The sequence below is a fragment of the Mandrillus leucophaeus genome, unplaced genomic scaffold (assembly GCF_000951045.1).
Source record: "Mandrillus leucophaeus isolate KB7577 unplaced genomic scaffold, Mleu.le_1.0 Scaffold40, whole genome shotgun sequence".
In the NCBI taxonomy this organism is placed as follows: Eukaryota; Metazoa; Chordata; class Mammalia; order Primates; family Cercopithecidae; genus Mandrillus; species Mandrillus leucophaeus.
In genome coordinates, this window is record NW_012104254.1 from 7,374,296 (window position 1) to 7,380,706 (window position 6,411).

The window sequence follows — 6,411 nt, forward strand, 5'->3', positions numbered from 1 at the left end:
CAGTGGCATGATCTCAGCCCACTGCAACCTCTGCCTCCCAGGTTCAAGCGATTCTTGTGCTTCAGCCTCCCAAGTAGCTGGGACTACAGGTGTGTACCACTATGCCTGCCTAATTTTTGTATTTTTAGTAGAGACAGGGTTTCACCACGTTGGCCAGGGTGGTCTCAAACTTTTGACCTCAGATGATCTGCCCACCTTGGCCTCCCAAAGTGCTGGGATTACAGGTGTGAGCTACTGGGCCCAGCCTCTTTCCCACTATATGAATCCTATCACAACTTCCACAGACCGTCTATGACATACTTAGACTTTCTGACTTGTCCTGTCTTTCCCTCTTTCCTAAATAATTAGGCATTCTACTTTAGGACAAGAATTTGCCATACAAGATTCTTTCTCATATAAAATTTCTTTTCTTCATAACCTTCCTTACCATAAATACATCTTCATAGCTATAACTTTCTTTATATCTCTCTTTCCTACTAATTTCTGAAGCCCCCAAAAGTCAAAAAGGTCAGGTAATGTGATGAAAAACTGAGCAGAGCCTTAGATTTTGAGAGGGACCTGTCTGCCTACGTTTCTTGGGATTCCATGAGGAAAACAGGAGTTTCTCCTAAAATGAGGTCTGTGGCACCTTCTGTTTTTCCCAAGGAGTCCCAGGCTGTCAGAAATTACCTTAGGTCCTTTTATGGGCATCAAGAGTGGCAAGAAGATAGACTGGGGAAATAGTCCAGTCAACTGAGAAGAGAAGCAAAACTTCATTGTAAAGATGGATAAACTGAGGCACGGTGCAGTTTAAAAATTCACATTCACATAGAGCTAGGCTCCGCAGCTTACTGCTCAGTCACTGATACACTTGTATGGTAGCTCATGGTGTACTTCACCAACAGTTTTCCTGCCCCTTCAGAGCTTACAACCTGGGTTTCATTTCCTGCTCTACAGCTATATAATTTAACAATTTTCCTCTCAATGTGTTGGATTCTAATCCTATATATCTCAAATTTTATTAATATTACTGAATTTTTTTTTCATTCAAGAGAATTGAATTGTTTATTGATTACACATGATAATGAATGATACACAAGCTTCATTCCCATCTATAATTTTATCTGGTACCATTATTCAATTTAGATATATTGCATAGGATGTGCCAACAATCACTTTTATAACCAATAATTCCATGATTTTGCTTGGGTAATCCCTTTTAATGGTGAACTTCAGGTTACAACAGTAACTATCAGTTCAATTACACCAAGGTTTCCGAAGACAATGGTTTCTCCACCCAAGCAGGTTGTATATAAATTCCAAATAGAACCTGGCATCACCCTGAAGGAATTCTAACTTCATACTGTTGGGGAAACTTACCAAGATGGCTTCAGAGTAGACTAACTTTACACAGCACATTAAAAAAAAGACATTTATTCAGCATCACGATCAGACTATTGCATTTAGCAATCAACAGCATGGGTGCAAAAAAAAATAAATCTACATTAAAACCCTTTGTTGGAATGCTTTACACTTTCCACAGAACAGAAACTAAAATAACCTGTTATACAATTAGTCACAAATACAGTCCTCAAATTTTTTGCCCATACACATGAGTATTTGTCTAAAACATGTCTTCTTTGTAGCAGCTAGGCCCTGCCACCACTGTACTTGGCTGAGTTCACAAATCTGTTGTAACCTGTAGCTTCCCTGTCACTTCGCTGGCTCTCCTCTCCTGCTAAGCTTTGTTTCCTAATTAAAATCTTCTGCCACTGCCATAGCTACTGCTGCTGCTGGAACTGCCATAGCCACCTTGGTTTCGTGGTTTTGCAAAGTATTGGCCTCCACTGCCATAGGGCCAGAGCTTCTGCCTCCAAACTTTCCTTCCTTCATAGGTCCAAAATTTGAAGACTGATTGTCGTAATTGCTAAAATCATTTTAGCTTCCACCACCTCCAAAATTGCTTCCATCATTACCAAATCCACTATAGTCATCCCCACTGCCACCATATCCACCACCACGGCTGCCACCAAAGCCACCACGACCACTGAAGTTTCCTGCACGACTGAAGTTATTCCCACTGAAACCACCTCCATGACCACCACCAAAGTTTCCAGAACCACTTCGACCTCTTTGGCTGGATGAAGCACTAGCCATCTCTTGCTTTGACAGGGCTTTCCTAACTTCACAGTTGTGGCCATTCACAGTATGGTATTTCTGAATGACAGTCTTATCCACGGAGTCATGGTCGTTAAAAGTTACAAAGGCAAAGCCTCTTCTCTTGCTACTGCCTCAGTCAGTCATGATTTCAATCACTTCAATTTTCCCATACTGTTCAAAATAACTTAGATGATGTTCTTCAGTGTCTTCTTTAATGCCACCAACAAATATCTTTTTCAGTTAAGTGGGCACCTGGTCTTTGAGAATCTTCTCTTGAGACAACTCTCTTTGGTTCCAAAACTCCTCCATCCACCTTATGTGGTCTTGCATTCGTGGCTGCATCTACCTCCTCCACAGTGGCATATGTGACAAACCCAAAGCCCCTGGAACGCTTGGTGTTTGGATCTCTCATTACCACACAGTCCGTGAGCGTTCCCCATTCTCAAAACGGCTCCTCAGGCTCTCATCGGTTGTTTCAAAGCTCAACCCTCCAATGAAGAGCTTCCTCAGCTGTTCGGGCTCTTTAGGAGACTCTGACTTAGACATGACAGCAGGGAGAAAAGAGACTTTAACGATGCTTCTTCGGCAGCGTCCACGGGCAGAAAGGAGCAAGCTGACGAACGTATCAATATTACTGAATCTTAAAGGGAGCCATGATGTCTTTAATCCTCAGAAACATTAACCTGGCCAGATGTGGCCGCTCACACCTGTAATCCCAGCACTTTAGGAGGCCAAGGTGGGCGGATCACAAGGTCAGGAGTTTGAGACCGGTGTGGCCAACATAGTGAAACCCCGTCTCTACTGAAAATACAAAAAATTAGCCTGGTGTGGTGTGCGCATGTAATCCCAGTTACTCTGGAGGCTGAGGCAGGAGAATCACTTGAACCTGGGAGGTGGAGGTTGCAGTGAGCTGAGATTGCGCCATTGCACTCCAACCTGAGCAACAGTGTGAGACTCCATCTCAAGATAAATCAATCAATCAGTCAAACAACCTGTAAACAAAGGAATACATGAGGTTAAACAGTATTCAAATTTCCATATGCTTTAAAACATTGAGAGAGTATATTGAGAAACACACCTAAGAAACTGCAATCTACTGTTAAAAAAATTTAGAGAATATCTCTTCAAAATAAGCTATCTAGTGGTATTTATACATATTCTTACATATATCACCTGTGTTTTACATGCTTGTAACATTAAACATAGTTGAAAACTGTCAAGATTATAGGGCTTATACATTTCTGTGGGCTTGAAAATGATGCAATATAGATTATTTGTTTCTATAAAGTAGTCAGTAAAAAGTACAAACTTCTTTTTTTTTTTTTTTGAGACGGAGTCTCGCTCTGTGCCCCAGGCTGGAGTGCAGTGGCGCGATCTCGGCTCACTGCAAGCTCCGCCTCCTGGATTCACGCCATTCTCCTGCCTCAGCCTCCTGAGTAGCTGGGACTATAGGTGCCCGCCACCGCGCCCGGCTAACTTTTTGTGTTTAGTAGAGACGGGATTTCACCGTGGTCTCGATCTCCTGACCTTGTGATCCGCCCGCCTCGGCCTCCCAAAGTGCTGGGATTACAGGCGTGAGCCACCGCGCCCGGCCAAAAGTACAAACTTCTAAATGGAGTAATCACTAACAAGAGAGTTCACACTGAAGGTAGTAATACTAGGAACAAAAGAGGGCTCAACACTGCCTTCAGGAGAGGAAGGGTCCAGATTGGTATATTTTCTAAAGGCTTCCTCCAGCCTGCCATAAAACACGGCTAGATTTTCCTCCTTGCCTTGTGCAACCTCCCTTACTTTATCATAATTTACTGCCTTAGTTACTCCCTTTTTCTTTCCTCCAAGGAGAGCCTTAAGAAATTTGGCCCAGTTGTTCATTCCCATGGGGGTGTTATGGTCCCAGTTAGGATCAGTAGCGGGGACTGTGTCTGGGTTTGGGCGATAACCCTGAGGGTTTTGGGCAAGTAAATTGTCTGCTTCTTGGCAAGTGACCTCAAAGATTCATTCCTTTTCCAAGAGGGTTCAACAAGTTGCTAGAATGAATTGAACGTCTCTCTATGAGAGATGAAAGGCTAAGGTCAAAGCTTGGAACCTATCTGCAAGTTTTCTGGGGTTCTCTGAATAGCTTCCTAACTTTTTCTTTACATTGTTGTATGTCATTTATGGAGAAGGGGACCAACACTCGGACCAGCCCCTTGGCTCCTGCTACTTCCCTAAGGGATAGCAGGGCTATAGAGGTAGTTGAATAGGGTGTTCCCCTCTGAATGTGAGGGGGACTTAGCAGGGCCCTTGGCTTTAGCTCTTGGGTTTGGGCCTCAGAAACACTTGGCAAGGGGTTATATGGGGGTGGTTGCCATTGCCCCAAGAGACAGGTGGCCCTTGCATAAAGGAGGTCATCCACAATATCCAGTTCTGCCTTAGAACCTTCCTTTTGGGGGCAGGTTCTGGGAGTTTTGTAGATGGTTGGGTTTTGACATAGGGCCATAAAGGCCTACACATGTAGGATTTCTGACCATTTACACTGCCTTTTGCAAAATAGGTCTAATTGCAGGATGGTATTGTAATTAAGACTTCCCATTATTCCCGGCTGTCCAGCTAATTTTGGGATCATACAGTATTACAGTAAAAAAAAAAAATCAGGTTTTTTTCTCCTTAGATTGTCAGGGTCAAATTGACATTTGAGAATTGACATTTGAGAATTCCCAGTGGTTGAGAATGCAGCCAAGTGGGGAATCAGATGGAATGGATGGAGAATTGCCCATAGTGGTCTGGAAGAAAGAAGAGAACCTAGCTTATTTGGTGACTCAGATTTTACCGGGGCATCCCCCTGCAAAATCTCTGGGCCTTGATTGGGTTCCTCAGGGGTGTCCCCCTTTAGGGCCCCACCTTAGTCTGACCTTAGATGGGTGCTGGTACCACTTTGGGAAGGTTCTCTCCACCACTGATGACCCACTGTGAGCCTTCCTTTTGTCCCTGGATGAAGGCCTTGACTTCTAGCATCCTTATAATTTGATAAGGCCATTGTTTCCTGTTCCACTGGAGTGATAGCCATGAACTTTAATAGTAGGAACTAGAAGTTGGATGGATTTCTTTTGTCATGTGGATTTTACAGGTAGTCTCAGGGGGGAAAGGTAGATTTGGAGCATGAAAAATGAAATAATAGGGTTGGCTCTTCCACTCAGGCCCTCAACAAGAGAGGGAATGTTTAAAAATCCACCATCATGACAGTGGACCCCATGTAAGGGCAGGTCATTCTATAAGAATAATATGGTGATGACAAAAGAAACAAGATGTAGAATGTATTCTAAAGATTGTGGGCCCCAAAAGTCCTCAGCAAGTTGAAGGGGAAGTCAGAATGCCTAAGAGATATCTTTTGCCATTACAAGCTAACTCTTTAGGAGAATTTGGCATAAGGAAAGAGGGCTTAAGTTGACTGAAACATGTGTGAATTTGTTCTAGAAGAGCTGCCACTGTCAATTTCATCATACGTAGGGATTAGGGACTGTAACCAAGAAAGACAGAAAAGAGTACTTACCCATTCTGGGCAGGGCAGCTGTCTCCATTCACTTCTTGGCCTTCAGGTAACACCAGAGAGTGGCCCTGGCTAGTTGCCCTCAATTACCAAGGATCTACTAGGAAACAGCCTCTGAAAGACTGAAAAAAAGAGAAGGACTCAGGTCCCTCACCCAAACCAGGCAGTGGTGGTCAGGTGCTTCCACGTGGATACCTTTCAGTCTCCTGGGAGAGTGGCCCTGGCCAGACACCTGCTGTTGCCTTCATGCTTAGATGCTGTCTGTGAAGAATCCCGTGTTGGAAAAGGGAAAGAGAGCGGAAAGGGTTCCCCTCTGTGGAGTGGAAGGAGCCCTGCATGGAGATAACTCCAGCCTGTGTCCGAAAAGAAAAAGGGAAAAGGCAAAGAGAAATAAATCCCCAAATTTGGGCTTACCTCCTGGCTGACTTGCCAAGATATGTTACCAGTGGAGGGTCTTGACTATAAGTTGTCCAGTTTCTTGGCATGTTGAACAAAGAATTGGACAAAACACACAAAGCAATAGAAGACAAAAGCATAGATTTATTGAAGCAAAAGTATACTGCACATATCAGGAGCAGGCTTGAGCAAGCAGCTCAAGAGCCCTAGTTGCAAATCATCTGGGGTTTAAGTACCCGTTAGAAGCTTCCTATTTGTTGGCCGGGCGCGGTGGCTCAAGCCTGTAATCCCAGCACTTTGGGAGGCCGAGACGGGCGGATCACAAGGTCAGGAGATCGAGACCATCCTGG

At 44.0% G+C, this 6,411-nt stretch overlaps 1 protein-coding gene and 1 pseudogene across 3 annotated transcripts in view; one reads left to right on the plus strand and one right to left on the minus strand.

The window, feature by feature from the left end:
* Positions 1–6,411, plus strand: part of SLC25A12 (solute carrier family 25 (aspartate/glutamate carrier), member 12) — a 128,792-nt gene that overhangs the window by 78,878 nt on the left and 43,503 nt on the right. The window lies entirely within an intron of this gene.
* Positions 1,736–2,741, minus strand: LOC105548070 (annotated as a pseudogene). The gene has a single exon (XR_001007337.1). The product of XR_001007337.1 is annotated as a heterogeneous nuclear ribonucleoprotein A1-like (transcript).